This window comes from Phocoena phocoena, chromosome 15 (genome assembly GCF_963924675.1).
Source record: "Phocoena phocoena chromosome 15, mPhoPho1.1, whole genome shotgun sequence".
NCBI classification, from domain to species: domain Eukaryota; kingdom Metazoa; phylum Chordata; class Mammalia; order Artiodactyla; family Phocoenidae; genus Phocoena; species Phocoena phocoena.
The window spans coordinates 75666215-75691870 of NC_089233.1; the positions used below are offsets into that span (position 1 = coordinate 75666215).

Here is a 25656-nt window from a genome sequence, read left to right on the forward strand (position 1 = left end):
GGGAAGGGGAGGTTTGGGGAGCAGAATGTTTTTAGGGTTTTTTCCCCAGAGGTTTCAAGTCTTTCCTGATCAATGAACACATTTATTTCATTTTTATTTTCCTAATATTTAAATTTGAATGCTTCTAAACTTATTTCTTTTTTAAAATTCTCTGCTTCTTTGTTCAATTTCTAATTGGTCCTCACTATGATTTCTTAGCCACCTTTGGAATCAAAATTTAAGCTTACTTATTCAAAATAAAAATTATCAAATGCGAACACACTCTTTTGCTTTCCAATAAATCTGCCTGCCCCCTTGCTTGGGAGAAATCTTATAGACATCCAAAAAGGAGGCTTACACCTACAAATCAATTCTGGGAAATAATTATAAAAGCAGAATTTTCCCATATAACAATGAATATCCAAAGTGGTATTTACTGTTCAATTCTTTCTGCCAGCTACCACTTTATAATAGACAAGGCTTTATAGTTTAGTTACCAATTTTCTTTCTTACACTTTGAAATGGTCTGTCAAAGGCCTCCATCAACCCGATATGCAACCAAGTGTGTTCTATATCTGGGATAAAGAAGCATGGGTGGTATACTTTCTTCTGCTTCTTGAAGGTAAATGTGTGTGAGAGCTCCCTACATCTGCAATCTACTTATCAGATCAGAAAACAGGCTAAGAAAACATTTGAAACAGAAGACACTTGGAGTCATACGCTTACCTGCAGCTGCACTGGTGGATGTAATAGATGCAGAGGGTAAAGCAGAGTTTTGAATAGGTCTACCTGCATTTTCAGAGGGCAGAGAGCTAGTAGTAGAAGGAATACTCATCAAAGGCTGTGAGAGAAGAGACTGGTTCTTGTTCAGTATTTGGCTCCCTGAGAGAGCGGCAGATGGGTTCTGAACTTGCACTTGAACTTGAGACATGGTCACTTTCAACAAAAGTGAACAACTGCAGGTAAACAGCTTTCAGTGCAGGTTAATTCAGTGCTATGAAGTCTAAAGTTCTACCTGAAAGTTGTAAGGGAAAGAAAATAAAAAGATAAATTATAGAGGAGATATGTAATTGCCAATATTCAGTCAAAATTGGTGTCACCTACTCTAGTATGATAATAGCCCCGTTTAGTAGGTAGCTATGTTGATGTATTAGAAATGTGTCTCTCCTTCGTATACAGTAAGGTTCACTAGCCTTGTAAATTTCTCAAAGTGTTTTTAAATGACTTACAATACCCACATGCCCTGCATGTTCATTTTACAAAGAGAATCGGCATGGTATGATAATATTTATTGTTGGAATATTAAGAATTATAAACTATAGCTTATATTCAAAAATGCAAATTAAAAAATATGAAGAGGTTTTCCATTGCATATGGGATATGGTAAAAGTTTCTGGTTTCAAATTGATAAGAAACTGAAAGCAAACTGGGTTTGTAACACCATTAACAGGTGAATGTAAACACTGCTTCCATTTTAGGGCCATATGCTCAGATCGGCAACCTTAGAGCTTTCCTTTACATTGACTGAAGAAAGAGAAGAATTCCTCACTTTTCCTTTTTCTTTTTCCTTATGATGGTAAAAGATCTCTGTTTTCCTACAAGGTTTGTTTGAGATAGTCTCATTTATTTACAGATCCCAAACAAGAATTGCTGCACCCACATCAATGCTCATGATCCTGAGAAATCATTTGAATAGCAAAGAACATTCTATAGTATTTCTATCATTAAAAGCAAAAGCGGAGAAGATGAAGAAGAGAGGAACAGATTTCAGACAGATGATTTTACTAGCGTGGCTTGTAGGGGTAGAGCCTACGGAGCAGAGATTGTTTACTGCATCTTGTAAGTTCCAAAGGCATTAATCCTAAATACATTTAAATTTCTTCACAAGTCAAAAATAAGGACAGTTCTGCTCATTTTCATAGTCATAGTTCAAAAAGCTGAAAATGTTTAAGCAAATCAAAAGTACTCAAAAATAACCAGTAAGCAACAAGGAACAGAAAAAGCCAACCAAAGCAGAAGCCAGCAAGCTAACAAATTGGAAGTTCTATTAGAGTAATTTTTGTTACTTTATTTTTTTTTAAGTCTCAAAATGATTTTTAATTAACGCTGGACCTCTAGAAAGAGATGAATGACCAGAGCAATTAAGTTACTTGAGGAGTCCTGGCACACCCTCTCTTGTTGAAAGCAAAAAGGACTACAAAGTTCAAAACAAGACAAAAAACAAACCTCAGCTAAACTATGACTTTGGTTAACAGAGGCATAAACATTACCTTATACAACAAAATTCTCCAATACTGCAGTTGTTCCTTGCTTACTTTTGAAATCAGAACAAAATAACAGAGGAGATGCACTGAAGATCTAGGTAATGGTCTTAGCAGATAAGTTGCCAGTGTCAAGAAACAAGTCCAGAACCTTTCAGAAGTCAGCTATGACCTTGTTTCATTGTTCTTATTTCATTCAGCTGCCAAAATATAAACATTTCTCTCTCAATCTTCCCCCTCCTTCTTTTATTCACTCTCTCCCTCTCTTTCTGAACTCTGTCTTGAGGGCATTTTTCTAAAGAGTATACTCACAACTTCACAACACCAACCATAGGTCACAGGTCAAAACATAAGCCGAAAGCAAAGTGTTTGCTCCAGAGTCTACCTGCATCCAGGAGCAACCTAACTCTGCCCTGGGTGGCTCTTGAGAGTCTGAGACTGAATGAACTAAATTTAGAAAGGGTGGGGCCAAAAGGGATCTCTTTTGGCTAACGTTCCCTACAGCAGACCCACTGCCAGCATTTCCAGTCACAGACATAAATTCATAGGTTTTCTAGAAGTTGAGAAAGGGAACAAACAAGTTATTAATTAAAACTGCCCCAAAAATGTTAACCCCAGGTACACCTGGAGGAGTTATGTCTTTAAAACAACTGGTTGAAACCAGTAGCTCAGAACTGCAAATTAAAAAAATTTTAAACCCTCCTAATAAGGCTCTGTATTTTACAAATTTTTAATTTCCAATATGACCAATAAAAATTCAACAACCAGTACTCATTTTTAGTCATTTACTAATTTAACATTTCTATGTGTCTTTAAGCCTGAAAAGAGAATCTGAAGCAGTAGTTCTGAAGAGGGGGCAATTTTGCTCCCCAAAGACATTTGACAATATCTGGAGCCATTATTTGATTGTCGTATTTGGGGGATGGCAGAACCTATCAGTATCTAGTGGGTAAAGGGGCAAGCATGCTATTTCCAGTACATATATAATACGAATCCACAAAATAAAATCTTACTAATGTATTAAGCAGCTTATATTCTCAGACAGGAAAAGAAAACCCCCTTTTCATCACAAAAGGCTCTAAAACATTGATGCTAATATTTTACCCAAACAGATGCTCCTCCCCTAAGAGAAGCCAAGCAGCTATCATAGCTATAAATGGGGGGAAATATATGGCTTACTCACATAATTCAAAGAACAAATAAAGTTTTTCATTACTGATATCTATATAGTTCACAGAAGCATTCAGGGGAATCACAGAATTTCAGAGATATTACTTCTGTATAAACTTAGAACCTGTTGCTCAACAATGCTCCATACTGAGATTAAATCCTTAAATGAAAACTTATCTTTTCCTTTACACCTGTCTTTAAGGATTGTTTTCCAACAGATAAATTAGGGACTTAAAAGAGATTAAGATGCTTTATTAGAATCTTCTTACAGAAGAACAATATTTCACACACAGTAAAATTAGGTTGAAAAGTTTGAAACACAGAGACTCCAGTTTTCCCCAGCATTGGAAACACCTTGAGTGTTAAGCCCGTGTTGTGCTATTTCCCTGCCTCCAGCACAGACGAGAACCTTTAATCTCCTGGGTTTTTTCCTATTTGAAGAGCTTGAGAAACCAACTCAAGAAAACATTTTCATCCTGTTCTCAAATCCTAAATTTGTGGAGTACATATAAGAACTACAACATTATAAGGGGTGAGATGATAATTATGGGTACCTCTATAAAAGCACTTTTTAAAATTGTACATGATGTGCTAAAAAGTGATCAGGCACAAAATGCATATTTCTAACTCAGCAATGAATCTACCAAGACTGGGCCATACTGAGTGCACAGTCTGAGAGATTTACTATACAAAAAGGCAGATCCTTCTAGAAACAGTTTACAGAAACACCTACAATACTACTTAGTCCTAATCACTTTCAACTAACAGATTGCTAAATTGTTGCAGTATGAAATACCTACTTCAGCAATTAGGGAAGATCATTTTTAATATCCAATTTTTATCAGGATTTACACAACATAATGAAGTATCTATACTTTTGTGCAATCAACACATCACTCCCCTTTGTAATAAGTGATGTTTCCAAACAAGATGTGTTTTTTAAAAAACAGGAAGGAAGGGAGGGAGGGAGGGAGGGAGGGAAAAAGAAAGTCATCCCAATTCTGAACAAGCTTTTAAGATAGCCAAAACACTGCAAGAAACATCTCCCCTTCTCTTCTTTATTATATTTTATATAGTATGGGTACACAGATACAAAGGAATATTCCAGTTCCTCACCATGACAGAACATTAACAGTACCAACAGCAATTTTAGGATATATTTATTCACTATTCAACAAAAATTTATTAAGCATCTAGTACGTGTGAACCCTTTTATGGCAGATTGTACATCCTCAAGTGCTAGAAACTACTTGTTAAACTTTTCCTCAAAGACACAAGAAGAGCCCTTTAAGCAACCAACTGTACGTCTATTAATCTGTTCGCTATAGCTTCTGAGAGGCTTCACTCTCAGAGAAACTTTGTCAACAACAAAAAGTTAAGGAATAAACCACTTTTCCTATAAAAGCCTTGAAATACACCTAAAATACCCGCGTCCTTCCCTTACATCCAACACTTACTTCCAAGATCCCTGTCCAATACATCTTTCTAGCTGCAATGTGGTTATGTTTTCTGCAAGTGAACTCACTCTCCCACCACCATACCACCCTACCTTCACCTCCCCCTACCAGCATCCACCATCCCCTGCCCCCTGGAAACAGCAATTCACTGACTCCAAATGTTATCCAAACACCTGCAGGCAGGGCAACAAGTACAGAAACATGGCAATCACTATCATCCTACATAATCATTTCCAAAAAGACAATGTCAACGTCAAGCAAATAATGTCCAACAGCAGGCCCATATATCAAATCACACAATAATAAAAGGTTCTTGAAAAGAAATATGACCAAACTACTTAAAAGAAAAAAAAAAAGACCACAATGTACTTGGTGCTCAAGAGAAAGACACAGGACAAAAAGCCATGATGAGGCACAATCATTCGCAAGACAATAAAATGAGCCAAAAATGATGCCTGGAAACAACCCAGACTGTTCGAGACCTTTGCATCCAATACAAGTGACTGATTGCAGGGCCAAGCGGGCAATGGAGGATTTTCTTTACACACAGATGTAACCATTAGGTGGTCCATTTAAAGAAATACTTCTTAAAAGAGAATTCATTATTGTTCATCACAGAAAAGCCATCACACCATACTGTGCACTAAAGGGAAAAAAAAAAAATTTACCTCTGCAGCCTAACAAGCTGAAAACCTTATTTTCTTTTCTAGGTTTGAAACGTTACCAAGTTCCCCTCCTCCCTTCCCTAGGAGAACTTCTTAAAAGTAAGTCAACACAAACACTTATTATTTTTGTAAATATGGAAGTTTGGGGGGTTTTTTTGGCCATGCCGTGCAGCTTGCGGGATCTTAGGTACCCAAGCAGGGATTGAACCCAGACCCTCAGTAGTGAAAGTGCAGAGTTCTAACCACTGGACCGCCAGAGAATTCCCAAAATGGAAGTGTTTTTAAATCAAAATGAATATCTGTATGTGATTTGCTGGTGACTGTTAAGAGTAATACTGTGGGGCTTCCCTGGTGGCACAGTGGTTGAGAGTCCGCCTGCCGACGCAGGGGACACGGGTTCGTGCCCTGGTCCAGGAAGATCCCACATGCCGCGGAGCGGCTGGGCCCGTGAGCCATGGCCGCTGAGCCTGAGCGTCCAGAGCCTGTGTTCTGCAACGGGAGAGGCCACAACAGTGAGAGGCCCACGTACCGCAAAAAAAAAAAAAAAAAATATATATATATATATATATATATATATATATTCTTGAATAAGAAGGGGCTTGGTTCAATACACTTAACTGTCTTTTCTTTCAAAGAAAAAAAAATTGTAGTCTGTAGCCATGTGCTATCTACGTAGAAACCAGCCTTGCTGCTAAGTAGCAACAAACAATGTTAAATCATGTCAAACTTCTGAATTGTGGCTTTCAGTTCTACTCCCAACTCAGATAGCAATTATATGCCCAACTCTTGCCAATCCACTGCTTGCTGCCTCAGTTTCCCCAAAGCAATCTGTAATAGGCTCTTTGACAAAGCCTCAGTTGTAGCAATCTGAGAGCTAAAACACTGAAGGAATCCTGAGGCACTGGTAACAGTTACTCAGTCCTTTGAAAAGAAAAGCATTATACAAATTCAGTGTGATGAGTGCAAATCCATTCCCTGAGCTTTGTATAACTTCTCTAAATTCCTTATGCATCAATTTCCTTATTCCCAAAGAAAGCAAGGGTTAACTTGTCTATTAATTACCACCTCAGAGACAGGGTATGATCATGTGCTTTCAGCCCTTAGAGGGAAAGTGCTAAAAAACACAAAGTAGTGTCAATGCTTGCAGTGTCCTGACAAAGGACTGTAAAATCCTGAACACTCTTACAGTAAAACTTTTTTGGTCCAGGTGATCACAAGCAGTCAGTGGTAAATGGAACTTGTTTTCATTCACAACAAAAAACAATGTGGAATTATTTCCACAAGTTTGAAAACCAGGTTTAACATAAGCAATCTGTGAAATCAAAGGCAAACTACAAAAGTTTCTATGACCAAGATGCTATTGACCGAGTTATGTGCAACAACACTTCAGTGGTAAATTTTCACGTCTCTGCATTTAAAGTGTATGGCAGTGCTGGCTAGAAGGTTTTACATTCTTGCCAACAATTTTCCCTGTATTGACTTTCTAATTAAATCTCAAGAGTAAAAAGAAATCAAACTGCATAAAATTTCTTGTTTCTCTAATACTATAGCCAGAAGTAAAAGTCATTTTCCACACAAATCACTGAAAAATTCAAAAACATTACAGATTATGAACAGGCCTGAAATTACAGAGCCAAATTACGCGTACCTTAAAAACAAGCGCTCCAGCAACAATGTTGTTTTGGTTCAGAGAGGTTAAGTGGTTGGGAAACTCCTGGAAAATAAGAAACAGTAGTAGTTTACTAGAGTAGATCTTTTTCTGAAAATGAAGATATATATTGCTAAAGTTTTGGGGAAACCTAGAATTTACAAGTAGGGAAGGAAGTTTCTAAAAGCATGATGTCATGGCTTGAAGCAGCACACTGTAGAGTCTACAAAAGAAACAAGTGCCTGGGAACTAACTGGGTAAAAAGTGCTTTGCAGAGACACAAACATATGAGACAGTAAAAATTTCCTTTTTAAATCTTAATTACTTCCTGCTAAGAGAACTATGAATACCTCGGAGTTAATTTTTTAGAAAGGAACTGGAGGGAACGTCCCGGCGTTCCAATGGTTAGGACTCCATGCTTGCACTGCTGAGGGCGTGGGTTCAATCCCTGGTCGGGGAACTAAGATCCTGCAAGCTGCACAGCATGGCCAAAAAAAAAAAAGGAACCGGACATCATATACTGTCCAATCACACAAGCCTGATTTTTAAATTTGCAGCCTTTAACTCCTGATTAAATATTTTATTCATAAATGTCCTTACCATATGCTTGGTGATGCAAATGCAATTACATGGGAAAATTTACAAAAAGGAACCTGTACATAAATATTCTTATATTAAACTGCAAAATATGAAAAAGCACATTACCTCTAGCAAATCCAAATCATAATCATTCTTTAGAACTGGATTTCAGATGACATAAGAGTTTAACTCTCAAACTCTCAGGTCTCATTTATCTAGAGGTACCCCTTCTGTAAACTGGCAGTAGTCAGTAACAAATAGAATTCTTTACCTTGAGATGCTTTTTGCGTTTTTACAACATAAAGTAATTTTGCTCATTTCAATTTCACACTGCCACTGTGACTTAGTAAACAATAAAAAGTAGCTGTTCACTGTCCAAATAATTTCAGAAATAAAATTATGAGCTTTAATTGGTTCTACAGTATTTTTACAACCCAACTTCTTTCTGTAAATAGTACACTATACTAACAATTCTCCAATCTAGGACCCTATTGTTCCGCAATCTCACCCATTCAAAAGACTAGCATGAATGGAAAATGAAAAGGCCTCTGCACAGCCCAAACTTAATAGAGGCCACGCCTTTTGCCAGTGCGGGCTTCCCTCAATTCAAGCTCATCTAAATCTATGCTGAACGCTTCTGGTTGGTTTGGTTATCTAGTTTTCTAGCCCAAACCTGAAGTTAAAAAAATAAAATGTTAAAAAGGAGGTGCTAGAATCAAACAACAGTGAGAAACGACTGTTAACAACTTAACAGCAAAGAAAAAAAGGGGGAGGGAGGAGAAAAACAGCAGTCTACAACGCCATGGATTGCAAACGTCTCAACACAGGTGATAGCTGAGATTCATATACACATTCACACTTCCATGAGCAAACTTTTTTTTTTAATCCCCAACCATTTCCAAAGCCATCATGATTACTACCAGTGTATCTTTATACCACTTACTTACTCCAAGCAGCAGCAGAGAAGAAAGACTATGGGATAAGCCCAACTCCCTTTCTTTCCCACTCAATAAGCACACTAGAACACAAGAGAGTGAATTAAATTCATTGCTTTATTCACTCAACAAATAATTCCTGAACACCTAATAAACAGCAGGCACTATTCTGTGCACTGGGGAGAGAGGAGTACACAAATAAGATGTAGTCCCTGTCCTCATGGAATTCACATTTGTATAGGAATAACCTTGACTCCAACACAAACTTAAATAAGTAATTCACAGTGGCATTTTAATTAGTAGTAACATCATTTGTAATACACATTACCTCATAACTAAAGAAGACACAAAAGAACATAAAAGGTCCCCTGGCTGCAAGACACTGATTTAGGATAAGGGCAAACAAGCTATGACGTGGCTGTGTGGGTGAGTGAGGTAGAGAAAACTCTCAACTGGGGATCTGAGTTTGGGTGCCAACTTAGGTGCTCAGCTGAACTACCCTGAGCAAGTTACTCTGTAGACTTCAACCTTTTAATATATCAAATAGGGTTACCACCACCAATTTCATATGATTAACAAACAATAATCATATTATTCTTGGGTGGATGAACTGGTAATGTAGGTGAAATGCTTATAAACTACAACAAAGTCAGCTAATAAACATCACTTTCTTAGGGTACACAGTAACCAATATTATAAAATAATATTAATAAATTATGTTCAAAACACACTATTTAAGAAAGAAAAAAAATGTAGCAAACTTAAGAAGAACCTCGTCCCCTCCAAAAAATTTTTTTTACTTTATTCTTTTTTATGTTTGGTGCTTAATAAATTCTGAGTTAACAGGGAAATAGTTCCTTGGCAGTCGTGCTCTAAATGTTTCAGACTGTAAAGGTTCACTCTACTACAAACCAAAAGGAAACTTATTTACCTGACTACATTTGACTGTCATCTAGGTAAAGGGTCATGGAGCCTCAATGAGCAGGTTAAACTGTGCAACAAAGAACGTAAGCCTCCAAGAATAATCAGACTTATCATTACATATAAATTATCTACTAACAGAAGAAAGGACTGCCTTGCATTTTGTACCAAATCACAATGGCACTGGCAGACAATGGTCCTATTCGTATCAGGATGGAATCTGCAAGTGTAGAAAATTCATGTCTTAATTTTAATCTATAGAAAGCATGGACTTCAAAAGAGCAAAAATGTGCGAGAATCAGACAAGATCTAGGTAGATCATAAAGCTCATGCCTGAGAGGAGCTAATATAGTAACACCTTACGAAGCATTATCTGCTCATTTCATTCCCAGAAAAGACACATTTCCAACACCTTTTCATGATTAATGAGACACACTTATGCCTTGGTTGAGGTTAAACACAGAATGGAAACTCATATACCAAATCCAAACTCATAACCCCAAATCCAAAGGCACATTTAATTTCAGTGATCTAGCCTTTTAAGACTAGCCATAAGGGTTGCCCTGGTGGCGCAGTGGTTAAGAATCTGCCTGCCAATGCAGGGGACACGGGTTTGATCCCTGGTCGGGGAAGATCCCACATGCCACAGAGCAACTGAGCCCACGTGCCGCAACTACTGAAGCCCACATGCCTAGAGCCACCACAGTGAGAAGCCCATGCACCGCAATGAAGAGTAGCCCCCTCCCGACACAACTAGAGAAAGCCGGCGCACAGCAACAAAGACCCAAAGCAGCCAAAAATAAATAAATAAAATTTTTTAAAAATGGCTGGGAAGCAAAGAGGGCAACAACCCTATAAAGTTAATTAGAGGCTTAGTTAACTCATTTCCAGTAAAGCAGAATAATATGATTCTAAAGAAACTAATTTTCAGACTTCCCTGGTGGCGCAATGGCTAAGAATCCGCCTGCCAATGCAGGGGACACAGGTTCGAGCTCTGGTCCGGGAAGATCCCACATGCCACAGAGCAACTAAGCTGGTGCGCCACAACTACTGAGCCTGCACTCTAGAGCCCGTGAGCCACAACTACTGAGCCCGCGTGCCACTACTACTGAGCCCGCAGCCTAGAGCCCGTGCTCCACAAGAAGAGAAACCACCGCAATAAGCCCACGCACCGCAACAAAGAGTAGCCCCTGCTCACCGCAACTAGAGAAAGCTCTCGCGCAGCAACAAAGACCCAACACAGCCAAATAAATTAATTAAATAAATAAATTTATATATTAAAAATAAAAAACTGATTTTCTTGGCAACAACCTTGTCTACAGTTAATAAATCATTTTCAATAAACTTCATGAAGGATTATAGCAATAATTTAGGGGAAGCATCCTTCAACACAAAGGCTAATGAAACATCCTCATCCCCATTTACCTCTAAGCCCCACCCCAAACCTTTGAAACAGCTTAAAAGTTTTAGTTTAATTTGACTACAGTAATCTGTCACAACAAACAAAAGGAAACTGAAAATCTTCAACCTATTTCAAGGAAATCATGAACAGCATTCATTAGAAAGACTGAGTACTACCGAGCCAGACTTTTTTCCAAATTGGTCTGAAGTCCTAGTGAACAAAATTCATCCTAACTGTGGCGGGTGGGAGAACTGGGGAGAAAGCACTGGTGACACCCAGAATAAATTACTCTAAACAAAAAGCACCTGAGAATAATTAGAGACGCATTGTGCTTCAGTGGAAAGAGCTCAGGACCCCACTCCAGTTACTTGGCCTCCCAGATGGGCCTCAGCACCTCAGCTATTACGACCCTTCCTTTGCAAAGACGTTGGGGAGTAACAGAAATACAACACAAAGCGTCCACTTCAACCTCTGGCACAAAGGAAGAGCTCAGTGAACAGCAGCTTTTATATTATTAGATAAATTCAATCTGACCTTTCAGATTCCTTTGCTCCATCAAATAACTCTCACCCTGTAATCCTAACCTGGCACATGGTAAGAGCTTAATAAATAGTAGCAAACATTATTATCCAGCAGATTCACTGATCCTGTCCTCAGTCACATATAAACATCTACAAATATAAACTTAATAGTTACACACCACTTGTAAAAAAAACATTTTAAATGGGAATAGAGGACATGCTGACTAAAATCAACCCACACTCACTGGGCAACCAATTTTAACGCTACTTCAAATATAGAGACAATCTGATGAGCAATCATTTTCATTTTGGGAAAAGACCCCAGGGCACTTAAATAGATTTTCTTAGACTTTGTAGTCCAGCAGACATTTCAAAAAGCCTCTAGGACAATTATGACCTCTCTATCATAATACAATTATCTGTTTTGCTTCCATTACTTTATAAACTCACAAAGTCATCACATTTTTCCAAATTAGATTCCAGATTAAACAGAAGCAGATGGGCTATAGATTTAATATTTAGAAGACTAATTCTTAATTGAAAGCAAACACATTCTTGGATAGATTTTTCTACTTTTGCTTTCAGTAAATTACTCTGAGGGAGCCCCCTGAATATATTCCTTTAACAAATAATTGAACATGTGTTATTCCAGAAAATATAATTAAGTCTGAAGAGAATTTGTTTCTACCTCCATTTATCTGGTGACATAAATCACTTTACATCAACCTTATTCACTACTATAGGAATGTAAATATTTTAAAAAGTAAATAAGCTATTTGCAGTAATTTCCTCATTTTACCATTTTATTAAAATAAATAATTCTCTTTGGTAAAGTTTTTTAGTTCAGAGCATTAAGCTGTCAGCAAAACATATCCAAGCCATCCATCTAGTGGCATTTGTTAAGATCAACATAGCTGCATATTTATAATCTTACTATCTCCTTATGTGAGAAGAAAGGATTTGATCAACATTATTCCAACTTCGTAATATGTGATTCGTAGGTAAGCACAGCTTGGTGCAAAAAGTTCTTTAAACAATTTCCTTTAAAAAGCAAAGAGTTCTGGGACTTCCCTGGTGGTCCAGTGGTTAAGACTCGGTGCTTCCACTGCAGGGGGCACAGGTTTGATCCCTAGTCAGGGAAGTTCCACATGCCTCAGGACGCAGCATGAATGAATGAATGAATGAATGGATAAATAGATATAGATAAATAAATAGGTAAATAAATAGATACATAAATAGATAAATAGATGAATAAATAGATATATAAATAGATAACTAAAGATAAATAAATAAATATATAGATACATAAATAAACGAATAAATAAAATTTAAAAAATAAAATAAAAAGCAAAGAGTTCTGTAATCAAAGTAAAATTGGAAACAAAAGTCAACAAAGCTCTTGGCTTTTAAAGATCTAGGAATACCTTGTAGAACTGTCTCACTTTAAAATTAACTGTGGGGCTTCCCTGGTGGCGCAGTGGTTAAGAATCCGCCTGCCAATGCAGGGAACACGGGTTCGAGCCCTGGTCCGGGAAGATCCCACATGCCGCGGAGCAACTAAGCCCATGCGCCATGGCTGCTGGGCCTGCGCTCTAGGGCCCGCGAGCCACAACTACTGAAGCACACATGCCTGGAGCCTGTGCTCCGCGACAAGAGAAGCCACTGCAATGAGAAGCCCGCGCACAGCAACGAAGACCCAATGTAGCCCAAAATTAATTAATTAATTATTTTAAAAAAGGATGTTAAAAAAGTTATAAAAAAATAAAATAAAATTAACTGTGGTAGATATGCATGCTGTGTGCTAATGTTATAATGTACTTGGAAATGTATCGAAAAATAGAATGGATTAATGAATTAAAAGAGATGGACAGATGGAACGGACATGTAAAAAAGTAAATACAGTAAAATAATGGCAGAAAGTAGGTGGTAAACATAGAAGTGTACACTGAAATTCTTTAAACTTTCTTATGTGTGTGAAATTTTTCATAACAAAATGTTGGGGGAAAATAACCATAGCAAACAACATGTCTTCTCATGGTTCAACCTCTAACCTACAAATTATATTTTTGGAATGGCATAAATAAAACCTGGTCAAAACCAAGCACTTAAGGAAAAGCTCATGCAGAAAATTACACCAGAAGCATTTTAACCACAAAGGTCTCTGTCACAAGAAGTTAATTTAAAACAATCTGTTATAGGTCTAGTGTGAAACAAAAATCTGTCATAAAATTCTCTAAACATTTTTTTGAGGTTAATTTGTGCTTTTATTTGCCAGTATAACTTAACTACAGTGGCCTGCAAACTTTTTTGATCTAAAAAATACATTTTACATGACAATCCAACAAACACACACATATATAATATACATACATATATACGTAAGTGAAAAAAAAGTTCTCTAAACATTTTTGAAGGCCACAAAATCCTATTCTGAGAGAAATAAAGCAACTCCAAAAGATCTCATCTGAGGGGGTAGAATTTATATTTCCCCAAATTGAGCAAATGTTTGTCACTAAGTATGACATCAAATATGATCCAGTTTGGAGGTTCATAAACAAGGCTCCTAGAATTTTGATTTATGACATTCTACAGAAAGATACGTTTTTCATGAAAGTTCCATCTTTATGCTGGTGAATTTCACTCTTTCTTACTCCATCTAGTAAAAAGGCATCAGAGAAAACTGTCCCACAAGCTGAGACCCACTCTGTGCCGCCTTACATTGTCACTGTCGTATTGGGGAGAAGCTGTGGATGAAGCAGCATAGTGCAGCCCCATGTTTAATGATTACACCCAGAACGTTAATGGTTTAGACTTCAAGAACTAGGGGCGGGGGGGAGTTCCATGCCTCGTGCTCATTTCTAAACTTAAGATAATCTGTATATAAATAGGCTTTCTGGCTGAATCTTAAAAGAGAGCGCTTTAGTCTGAACAAACTGTATTAACGGTAACAATTCCAAATACTTAAAAGTTTTACTGAAAGCCTACTGGGAAGCACTGAGCATTTTTTAAAATAAAGTACATATTGTGTCCTTTCTTAGATGCCAAATTGGTTGGGGTTTTTTTTTCCCCCAATGTTAAGAGGTATGCATATCCCTCCTCATCTCCCAAGTTGTAATAACTAAAACATAAGTTAACTGTAACTGATCAAGCTCAAAATTAAACCTACACAAATGAAATAATGACATTACAGGTCTACGAGTTGAAAACTGTTCGTGACCAGAAATTTCAAAAGTAACAATGACAAACATAATATTCCTGTCAACTTCCATTCTAGGAGAGATCTCTTTTTAGATGAGAAAGAAAAATATGATCATTTATGCTGTGAATTCATTCATATTTACAAAATTGGTTTGTAAATACAGCAGATTGGGGGGGCGGTCTTTAGAAAATAATTCTACAACAGTTTTGAAATCAAATATCTTTTGCTTGGGCTTCCCTGGTGGTACAGTGGCTGAGAGTCCGCCTGCCGATGCAGGGGGCGTGGGTTCGTGTCCCGGTCTGGGAAGATCCCACATGCCGCGGAGCGGCTGGGCCCGTGAGCCATGGCCGCTGAGCCTGCGTGTCCGGAGCCTGTGCTCCGCAACGGGAGAGGCCACAACAGTGAGAGGCCCGCGTACCGCAAAAAAAAAAAAAAAAGAAAAATCTTTTGCTTAATTCTTAACCTAAGGTGACAGCAGTATATTTACACAACTACTGTAAAGAAACTTTGCAAGTTTCATTATGAACTATTAACTGTATTTTAACACAAAGTTATTCTCCATCAAAAGTGGTTTCACTTTATAGGTAAACTGGAACAATCTCTTTGCCAAATATCTCAGTTCTCAAGTTAAAATTGATGACATTTTGCTAGAATTAAACTTTAGGTAATAATCATCTCCACAGACCAATGATTTCATCATTTAAAAATAGCTTTCTATGCAGTAGAATACATGAGACAAAAATAATGAAATAGATCTATCTGTGCTGAAATGGGAAGCTGCCCATGATATAGGAAATTAAAAAGTTCCAGGAAATTAAAAAAAAAAAAAGTGGTTTCATAGGTAGGCCTCCACCAAAACAGGATTAGGTATATCTGTATTTCTGATTGCTCCTCCATTATAGTCATTGATAGCTCAAAAATTGTTGTTCTTGTACACAAAGAAGCAAGGCAGCATCCTGGATATGACTTTGAGGGGGATGAGGATATTTTTTTCTGCTGTAATCATGCATAAACAGAGATAAGAAGCCCCACAAACCAAACAAAAATAAGAACTATGATTCCACTAAAAGTAATTTTGTGACAGATTATGAGCCTGGGGTAACCTGGTAAAATTATATGATATTCAGGATTTATGTCAAAATAACCCAGTTTGGGGGAGGGAGTACTTACGTGAAACAAGATTGACCTTGGCTATGCGTTAATAATTATCAAATCTGAGTAACCAGTTCAGCAGGGGTTCTCTATACTATTCGACTTTTGTATGTTTTCCATGAGAGAAAGTTGTTCAAAATTAGATTACTGACTGAAATGTTAAAACATCATTTCCCTACCACTACTGTTTTTGATATGGCAGAAGACATGCTTTGTACTGCTTCTACAGCTGTTTGCTTAGGTGTTTTTAGAGTCATCCAAACAAAGACTTTAAACTATTTCTTGATGGTAACACTGTGTCAGAAAATTCCACGAAAATGTCAAAAACAAGGAGGCCACTTTGCATCCTGTGTGTTACTGAGAGATGAGTGTAAATCAAAAGAGTTTAAATTCAGTAAGGAAATTTACTACCTAAAACAATGCTATGACACAGGAGCAATCAGTCAGTAGAGCAAACACACACTCCTTCCTCTTTTGTAAATCTGAACCTCCATAAATTGAATTTCCTTAATGAACAGTACACCTATACAACTAAGAACAGAATTAAAACAAACTCAGGGGCTTCCCTGGTGGCGCAGTGGTTAAGAATCCGCCTGCCAATGCAGGGGACATGGGTTTGAGCCCTGGTCCAGGAAGATCCCACATGCTGCGGAGCAACTAAGCGGGTGCGCCACAACTATTGAGGCTGCGCTCTAGAGCCCGCGAGCCACAACTACTGAACCCACGTGCCACAACTACTAAAGCCCGTGCTCCGCAACAAGAGAAGCCACCGCAATGAGAAGCCTGCACACCTCAACAAAGAGTAGTCCCCGCTCGCCGCAACTAGAGAAAGCCTGCACGCAGCAACGAAGACCCAACACAGCCAAAAATAAATAAATTAAATAAATAAATTTTTAAAATAAAATTAAAAAAAACTCAGTATCTTTAAATAAAGTTGCTGTTTTAAAAATCCCACCTGTCACCAGGATGACTGAAACTACCCCCTCTACAATCCCACTGTATTTTTAGTTTTTACTTCAAGCTGCAATGTAATCTACTGAATACATTTGGTAAGCACACTGATTCCTGAAAGTCCAAAATCAACCAAAAATCTGGTCTAACTCTTTTTCCACCACCCTCTAAACAATTAAAGCTACAAGCAGGAAGAGTGACCTTAAAAACGTCCCCACAGCAAGAGAACAGAGGCAGAACAGACTGAAGCACACATCTTCACCCGAACAGAAGAAAACTTCCACATAAGCAATACTGCGACACGGAGGTGGGGCAAGGGCTTAAAAGGAAAGTCGGCCAACGGGGACGGAGGGAATAAAAGCAAAGCTGCCGTGAGAAAAAGTCAAAAGTTAGAAATGCAGCGGCAAAAAAACGACAGACAACTTTTCCAGCTCCGTACACCCTCCCTCCAGAGCCTGACACACAGCAAGTGCTCCAAAAAGGTTTGCTAAACTCAAGGAAACTTTCCCAGAAACGGAAAGACAACAAGAAGCGGATGATGGCAGGAAAATGGACAGGTTGCTCATACGGAGGGAGCTGGTGAAAATCCTGCAGTTGACTCAACGGAGGACGTGGAAATAGCAACACTATCTTTTACAGACTGCCTACTTACAGAGTGTCCCAATTAAACGTACGCCCCTTTCAGCTGTTAACAATGCCCCGGCGCTGGCGGTGGGCAAAACGCTGAACGTTTCGGCCTCTAAAGAAACCCAAACGTCTAGGTAGGTCAACTTTGGTCCACTCTACCCATTAAGTTATACCTTAATATCATGCTAATAAATTATGCAGACGGTTTATTGGGACACGCTGTGCGTCTGGCACTCTGATAAGCGCTTTATACGCCCCATTTCACTGAACCTTAACAGCCTTCAGAGGCAGGGACGGCATTAGCCCCTTTTTCTAACCAAAACACAAAGACTTCAAGTGACCTGCCGAAGGGGACTGCGCTGGGATTTGCACCCGCGCTGGACACCTGGGCCGTGTGCGTAACTACAACGCTACAGGCCCGGCTGGGGAGATTTAGGTGCTCCGGCCCGCAGGGACTTGAAGCGGGGATCCCCCGCCCCGCCCCCGCCCCGGGAATAACTTCGGCATCGCAGCGCAATCAGAGGAATGAGGAAAGGCGGCGTGGCACCTGTTTCTGGGCCCAGCAAAGGGTGGAGGAGCTAGGGACGCCCAAGGTCCAGGCCGCGGGGCGCCCCGAGGCGGGGGACGCGGGAGAACCCGCCTCCTCCGGGAAGGCCCCGCGGGCGGGAGAGAAGCCCGGGGAAAAAGGCCGAGCGCGCGGGCCCGCCGAGGCCTAAACCCCACCCGCCACCCACCTCCCAGCGGCCACGGCGCCCGCGCGGGCCCCGCCAGGCCTGGCCCTGCCGCCTCACCTGGCTGCTGCCCCGAACTCGTCTCCCGGCCGGCAGTCCTGGGCGGCGGCGGAGGCGACGGCGAGGAGGGGAAGGAGGAAGGAAGAGGAGGAAGGAACGGCGGGAGGGAAGAGGCGGAGTGGCCGCGGAGGAGGCGGGCGCCGCCGGGCCGGGGGTTAGAGGGAGGGGTAGCCGAACCAGACGCGGCCGCTACCGGCACAAACACTGAACAGCCGCTCGGGCGCCCGCAGCCCGGCAGGAAGTGACGGGGGAGGGGCCTGCGCCCGCCCCCGGCCCCCGCCCGCCTCCATGCCCAGCCCCACCCGCGGCCCGGACCACAAGTCCCGGCGGGCCCTGCGGCGGCCCCTGCGCTCGCAAAGGCACGCCGGGAGCCGGGCTAACCCTCGTTGGTCCCGCCTGAGCCTCCTAGGCCTGCCTTTTGGGCCCCGAGGCCTGCTGGGAGTTGTAGTTCTACTGGGAGTTGCAGTTCTACTGGGAGTTGCAGGCTGCCCGCTAGACGCGGACGCTGGGGCTTCCTTCTTTTCTCCTTCCGCTTCGTTCTTCCCTTTTTCCCTTTCCCTATTCCTCTTCTCCGGCCTTTGTTACTCCTTTTCTCCTTCCCTCAATTGCTCCTTTCGTAAGTGTTTATTAAACGCCCGCTACTTGCAAAGCACTGCTCGCAGAGCTGAGAATATAGTGGTGATCAAACAGACAAAAATCCCTGCCCTCATGGAACTTAGGTTCTAGTGAGGGTGAAACACAATAAAATCAGTAACTTTTATAATGAGTTAAAAGGCAAGAAGTGCTAGATTGCTATTTCTTTCACCCAGGTCTAGAAACTAAGTAGTTTTTTGTAGCCCTCTTATATGAGAGGTTGAGGTTTGGGCGTGGGGAATGTTGACCCTCTAGAATCACACTCAGCAAAGAATTATACACGCGTTGTGGTAGGTTCAGGGAACAGTGAGTGAAGGGACCGCAGATGTCCAGGCAAGCTCTCTCTTGCTCACGCTAGGACTGCTTCCCCACTATTTAAAAATAGTTTCTCTATCTCTCAATATCTCTCAATTTAACTCCTGCTCAACCTTCCATGCCAAGGCTATATAGTTTAATTTGCATAAGTTCATGATATGAAATGTGTGGCTGACGGGGCCACTCCAAACAGTGCTTTGGGACCTTGCCCCAGCCTTGGAGGACTCCCTTCTCTGGACCAGGCAGGCCTCCTTACTTCGCTCCTTATAAAATACATTGAGACTGAATTTCAGGACACCAAAAACAGTCAAAGGAATTTCACTGTCCATTGAGTGCCCGTCTAAGACAGTACTAAGCAACATTCAGATATTGTCCAGCCCTCTGCTAAAGGTGAAGTTTCTTCTTTCTATCTTCCAAGCAATCTGGATCCCATAGGTCGCTTGGGTAAAGGAGCAGACACAGAGGGGTTTCCCTAAACCCAAAGCTGAGGTCCCTGCACAATCAGACAATCTCTTCAAAGGTTTAAAGGTAGAAGGGGGTGTTCTGACCTATTTTACTATCACCCTCGGGCACCCAAGTGATGGGCCTAAGACTTCTAGTCTCAACTTTCTTCCCTGCTTCCATATATTGAGGGGAGATCTCTCTTTTCCTTCTCTAAGCCAGTCTTTGGATTTTATCCTATGACTTGGGCCTCAACACAGCTGGGCCTTAGTTTTCCTCTTAGTTAAATGGGAAAAACAATTTCCTGTTTTATCCAGGGGTCATGAGAATTAGTAGAGTTCGATGACACCCTGTCTCAACTTCCCCATCTAAAGGGTGATAGGATGCTCCTTAGTGAAGTCCTCAGTGTGCTGCTCTGAGCAACCAAGGCTACTGCATGCTCTTGGTTTTTTTGTTTTTTGTTTTTGGCTGCTCCTCGCAGCACGCAGGATCATAGTTCACAGACCAGGGATTGAACCTGTGTCCCCTGCAGTAGAAGCATGGAGTCCTCACCACTGGACCTCCAGGGAATTCCCTACCTGCTCTTGATAGTGATTGATTACCCGTCATCCTAGGGAATCACTTGTTCTCAGAGCACTGCCTTCCCCTCCCTCTCCCATTCCCTGGTAACTGCTGATCTTTGAACTGTGTCCTGCAGTTTTGCCTTTCCCAGAATGTCATATAGTTGGAATCATGCAGATTGGCTTGTTTCACTTAGTAATATGCATTGCATGTATGTGGCCTTCATGTCTTGTCTTTTCTCTTCTTCTACTTTTTTTTTGGCCGCAACGCACAGTTTGTGGGATCTCAGTTCATCAACCAGGGATTGAACCCAGGCCATGGCAGTGAGAGCGCTGAGTCCTAACCACTGGACCGCCAGGGAACTCCTGCCTCCATGCCTTCTCATGGCTTCATAGCTCATTTCTTTTTCTGTTTTTTTAACAGACACATTAACTAACAAGAAGCATAATCTTTAGATAAAAATCAACTTCTCACAGGGTTTTTATGAGCTTTGCATGTTCCATTCCTTATTACAAACACATATATAATTTATCTTCTGGCAAGGAACACACAGGATTTAGTGTAACTTAATGGTCACAATATCTTACTTCCATCTGCTTCCTAAAGAAAAATAAGTAATTCCTAAAAAATAATTATTATTTTATTATTAAGCAAGAGTCAAGAAGCATTCTGGCCCTTGAAATAGATTTTGACTGACAGTCTCTAGGTACAAATAGAGAAAAACAAATCCAAGTGACCCACTCCTGAACTGCAGCCAGCCCACGGCTAACCTATGCCTCAGTTAAATACAATTTCTTGGTTACACAAAGTAAGAGTTCAGAGTTCTCAGAAAACAAGGAGTTTTAAATCTTCAGGTGGTGGTTGTTTTTCTTTTCTCTCCTTTTCTTTCTTCTGGGTTTTTAGTTTTAATTAGTTGCTATCACTTTAACATACACATAATAATCTGGGTTTGTGTCCTCTCCTTAAAAATGAGGCAGGGACTTCCCTGGTGGCGCAGTGGTTAAGAATCCACCTGCTAATGCAGGAGACACAGGTTCCAGCCCTGGTCCGGGAAGATCCCACATGCCGTCGAGCAACTAAGCACGTGAGCCACAACTACTGAGCCCGCGTGCCACAACTACTGAAGCCCACGTGCCTAGAGCCCGTGCTCCACAACAAGAGAAGCCACTGCAATGAGAAGCCCTTGCGCCGCAACTGGAGAAAGCCCGCACACAGCAACGAAGACCCAACGCAGCCAAAAAAAATAAAATAAAATAAAATTTTAAAAAATGAGGCAGATTAGGCTGCACAGAGCCTGCTGAGTGGCAGCTGTGCCCTAGAGATGGGTACTTATATTTTGCCACAGTCCCCACCCTGCCCGCATCTCTCATTTATGTTACTTTCCTGTACCTGTTGATATTTGAGTTTGCAATGCCTGGCTTACTGTGTAACTGCATGGACTGAATGCTGGTCTATGGAGCTGAAGACCTGTCAGAAAGACAGTGAAAGAATCTCCAAATACAACTGTGATAAGTATAGGAAGTAAAGGTGCCTGGTGTTATGAGGGCGTTATGAAACCCTGGTTTCAGGGTTTAAGGATGGAGCATCCAGAAGCACTGTAGCTTTAGCAAAGGTCTGAAGAGACACGTTGGTGGTGACTAGGCAAAAGCAGCGCAAGTGTTCCAAGTAGGAGGGAAAGCATGTGCAAAACCCTGTGGTAGGACACGTGGCCCAGGTCCCAGTTACTATACTACAAAACAGGCTGCTCCAAAATTTAGTAGTTTGGAAGAACAGCAATCATTGTGTCATCTCTAGTAGATCTGTGGGTCTGGGATTTGGAAAGAGCTTGGCTAGGATCTTGTAACTTGGGGGTCTCTACTGTGGAGTGGACCACTGGGGGACAGAGTGCCTGGGTGCTAGCTGGGCCTCTCTCTCTTCCGGAAGCCTTAGGGCCTATCCATGTGGTCTCTGAATGGGCTACTTTGAGCTTCCTCACAGTATGGCAGCCTCAGGGCTGTCAAATTGTTTACATGGCAGCTGAAGGCTTCAAGAGTGTGTATCCCATACAGCAAGGCAGAGGTGCACTACCTTATGTGACCCAGCCTTGGATGTAACATAGAGCCACATCATAACAGACATACAGAACAATGGAAAGAAATAAACCTACATATTTACAATCAATTGATCTTTGACAAAAGTGCCAGGCATATGCAATGAGAAAAGGATCCTCTCTTCAGTAAATTAGTGGGAAACTGAATATTCACAAGCATAAGGAAGAAACTAGACTCGTATCTCACACTACCACTGTAGTTAATTGGCTACAAGCAAAACACAAGCCAGTCCAGATCAGGGTAGGAGAATTAGACTCTGCCTCCTGATAGGGAAGTGGAAATGGAGTTTAGAGGAAAGTCAGGACTGGAGACACAATGTATGAGTGAGTAGCATTTGGGAGGTAATTGAAGCCTTGTGTGTGGATGTTAATGGATGTTAACACCTGACCATTATCTCTGCTCCAATCTCATAGCCCCTTAGCAGAACTTTGCACCCTTATAATTATTCAATTATTTGCTGAGTTTGCTCTGTTTGGCTAGAACTATGTGATCAACTTTCATGAGGGCAGGGACTCAGGCTGTCTTGGTCACCATGGTGTCCCGGACCCTCAATGCGTGTCTGGTACACATAAATTTCCATCAGCTGCTGAAGAACCACAGCCTCTTTCTCTGTTGGGAGTCTCTAAAAAACAAGGAACACCTGTAGGATTGATTGGCCTATGTCAAGGTCACCTATAGTATGTGTTGCAAGGGGAAACAGGTTGAGAACTACTTGCTAGTCTAGGTAATTCTCGGGATTATTTAAGATAGTGTTATCTCCTAGGGCTATTTCAGAAATCTTAGGGATACAACAGAAGATATAATGGAAGACTCCATTTCCAAAGAAATCTTTTAAAATTCCTAGGAATAAACTTTACAATAAAGATTCACAATCTGTGTGAAGAAAAAATTCGATTCCGCAGAAGCACACAGAAAAACTGGAACAAACAGAAATATAAGCTATGTTCTTGGCTAGCAAGACTCCATATCACTAAGATATCAGACAGTTGACGAGATTTAATCTAGACATTTAATGACAGCCCAAGAAAAACACAAATAGGATTTTGTTTTGGAACTAGATGAGCCATGTCTAAAATTCTTCCTGGAAAAATTAACAAGAAAACATTTCTGAAAACGCCTGACCATGTAGTGAACATATTATAAAGCCTTATAATTAGGACTATTAGGTACTAGTACCTAATTAGTTCCACAAATCAGTGGAAGAGAAGAAAAATTCCCAGATAGACTCAAATACATGTAGACATTTAATATTCAACAAAGGTGGTATTTCAAATTGGTTAAGATAAGATGGATTTCATTCAGTAAGAGGTTTGGGACAACTATGCAGCCTCTGCAAGTGAAAAACAGAGTTACATCCATACTTTATATCTTATACCTGGAAAAATGCCGAAAGGATCAAAGATTTAAATGGAAAGAAGGAAACCATAAAAGTACCAGGAAAATCTCTGGGAGAATTCTTTTACAACCCTGAAGTGGAGAATATCCTTTTTTTTTTGAGAATACCCTTTTAACTATAACACAAAATTCAGGAGCCTTAGGGGAAAAGATCAATGAAAATACAAAAAATAATCATGTGAAGTAAAAAGATAAATGACAAACCTGAAAAAGAATTGCATCTCAATTATGGAAAAGGCAAATTTCATAACACATTAAAAGGACCTAAGAAATGGGGGGAGGGGAATTAGATGAAGATAGTCATCTAACATGATAAAGATGATTAATGCTGCTGCACTTTATAAATAAAAGTTGTTAAGGGCTTCCCTGGAGGCGCAATGGTTAAGAACCTGCCTGCCAATGCAGGGGACATGGGTTCAAGCCCTGGTCCGGGAAGATCCCACATGCCTTGAAGCAATTATGCCCGTGTGCCACAACTACTGAGCCTGCGCTCTAGAGCCCGCGTGCCACAACTACTGAAGTCCGCGCGCTTAGAGTCTGTGCTCCACAAGAGAAGCCACTGCAATGAGAAGCCCTCGCGCCACAACTAGAGAAAGCCCACGCGCAGCAACAAAGCTCCAACACAGCCAAAAATAAATAAATAAATGTAGTTTTAAAAAAAAAGAAGATCAAATTAAACCCAAAGCAAGCAGAAGGAAAGAAATGATAAAGGTAAAAGCAGATATCAATAAAATTGATAAATCTTTAGCCATACTGATCTAGAAAAAACAGCCAGAAGTTTTGTGGTAGGTGCAGAACACATATATGTTTATTAATGAAGAGACCACCTCTGGATTCCAGAGGTCTGGAATGAGACATTAAAAAAGTGATAACAGGGGACTTCCCTGGTGGTCCAGTGGTTAAGACACCATGCTTCCAATGCAAGGGGGCATGGGTTCGATCCCTGCTTGGGGAGCTAAGATACCACATGCCGCGTGGTGTGACCAAAAAAAAAAAGTGATAAGAGTATTTACCTCTGGAGACAAGGAATGAGTAGCTAGGGATGAGGTGGAAAAAATACTGAAAATACCTTTTAGTATTCTTTTGAATGTGCATATATAATCACCAATTAAAAGTAAATAAAATGCTTTTTGTTTTAAAGAAAACATCTTCATTTGGGGGCTGGTAATTCTAAAAAGCATATTCATTCATTCATTTAACATTTAGTATTTCTTATTTCCATGTATTTTTATACTTACACTGCAAATGAAGGCTTCCTAAAACAATATTGTTTTGTATATTTTAAAACTTTATATAAATGGCATACTAATATTTGAATTCTTCTATGACTTGCTTTCTTCCCTCAACGTTACATTTTTGGGTGGTTCATCTATATGTGTATGTGTAGCTCTAGCTTGTTCATTTTCATTGCTATAGAGTATGCCATCAAATGAGTATACCATCTTGTACTTACCCAGGCTTCTATTGATGGACATTTAGGTTAGTGCCATTTCTTGTTATTATAAATAATACTACTGTCAACATTTTTGCGTATCTCCTCACGCAGTTGGTAGATTTTACATTTCCAGTATTTGTAATTGGCTGTTTTACAAAACATCCAATGGGGTATCCTTATCTAAGGGCCATCTTACCTGTTGATTTTTACAGATCTATGAACTGTAAATATAACATAACTTTATTCCAATGCACATAGACTTTGAGAAAAGTGGGGAATTAGGATCACTCATTGATTTATTTATTCAACAGATTCTTACATACTTACTGAGCATTAACTATGTGCCAGACACCGAGAATACTAAAATGAACAAGAAGGGGATTTCCCTGGCGGTCCAGTGGTTAAGACTCCGCGCTTCCACTGCAAGGGGCACCGGTTCGATCTCTGGTCGGGGAACTAAGATCCTGCGTGCTCCGCGGCGCAGCCAAAAAGTTTTAAAAAATAACAAACAAATAAATAAATAAATAG

General features: G+C 40.3%; 1 protein-coding gene across 1 annotated transcript in view; it reads right to left on the minus strand.

Annotated features, from left to right (window-relative positions):
- STAU1 (staufen double-stranded RNA binding protein 1) overlaps positions 1 to 18331 on the minus strand; it is a 63794-nt gene extending 45463 nt beyond the window's left edge. Inside the window, exon 1 of the mRNA XM_065893308.1 lies at positions 18259 to 18331. The gene's annotated coding sequence lies outside the window, so the exon portion shown is untranslated. The remainder of the gene's footprint in view (positions 1 to 18258) is intronic.
- Positions 18332 to 25656: the final 7325 nt, after the last annotated feature.